Source organism: Octodon degus, unplaced genomic scaffold, assembly GCF_000260255.1.
Source record: "Octodon degus isolate 3935 unplaced genomic scaffold, OctDeg1.0 scaffold00804, whole genome shotgun sequence".
Lineage (NCBI taxonomy): Eukaryota > Metazoa > Chordata > Mammalia > Rodentia > Octodontidae > Octodon > Octodon degus.
In genome coordinates, this window is record NW_004525380.1 from 21,086 (window position 1) to 22,222 (window position 1,137).

The window sequence follows — 1,137 nt, forward strand, 5'->3', positions numbered from 1 at the left end:
GAAGTAGCTCAGCAGACTAAAGCACTGCTTAGGAAAGCTTAGGCAAAAGCAGGAACGGGGATTTGATCCCTGACACCATGTGCTGTGCCAGCCCTGCCCCCAGGGCTGGCTAAACCTGCCTGAGTCCTAGTAGTGCATGCCTGTAATCCCAGCACTGGGGAGACTGAACTCCTCAGTTATCATCAACAGATTTATACAAAATTTCTAACTTAATAATGAAAAGAATAAAGCCTGTGTAGACAAAAAGAAAAAGAGGTAAAAGATTCAAAAGACTTGAACAGTTAACTAAGAAAATATAATACAATAATATATTATCATATAATATATACCTATTCAAGGAGGTTCACCACAAGTCTGAGCTGCATAGTGAGACTCTGAAAGAACCAAATACATACAAAAGAAATGAACAGAATCTACTAGGAAAATATGAGATACATTAAGTGCCTTTAGCAAGTTTAATAAAAGATCAAAGAAGGATAAACGTGAGTCATTTGTGGGAAAATGGTTGCATCTTGAGACCACAATATTAAAGGAAGTAAGTCAGGCATACAACCTTAAATATCACTGGTTCCACTTATATAAAAAACTTAATATACAAATAAAGTATGGAATAAAAGACAGATAATAGGAGAAAGAGAGAATGAGGAAAAAAATGTATTATAATCCAAGTTGTAAACTAGGTTGGATAACATATATAAAAGACTACCTTTGAGGTACAGGATCTAGGATAAATCCTGAGGGAATTTCACTGACCTTATCAGACCCTAAAGCTACAACTCTTGTTGCACAGGTCCTGCTTTACCTTGGTCTTAACCATCCGGCAGAAAAGTATAAAAATGAAGTATAAGAATTAAAGCCATGGTGTTATGTTGAGCTGCAGGGGACTCAGGTCAACAATTTCTGACTTTGCCAGTCAAGCAGAAGACCCAATACTATTATGGGATACTGGACTCTTTTAGAATATTTTGCTGAGTTTACACACCTGTAATATTCAAATAACAGAACTTAACAAAAAAAGGGTATACAGATGTATGTCAATTTTGTATCTGTGTATTCAAAGTGGTTAGGATAGATATATAGTTACATTCTCTTAAAGAATAAAGTGATTTGTTCTAATGGTGTTTGTAAATAGGATCA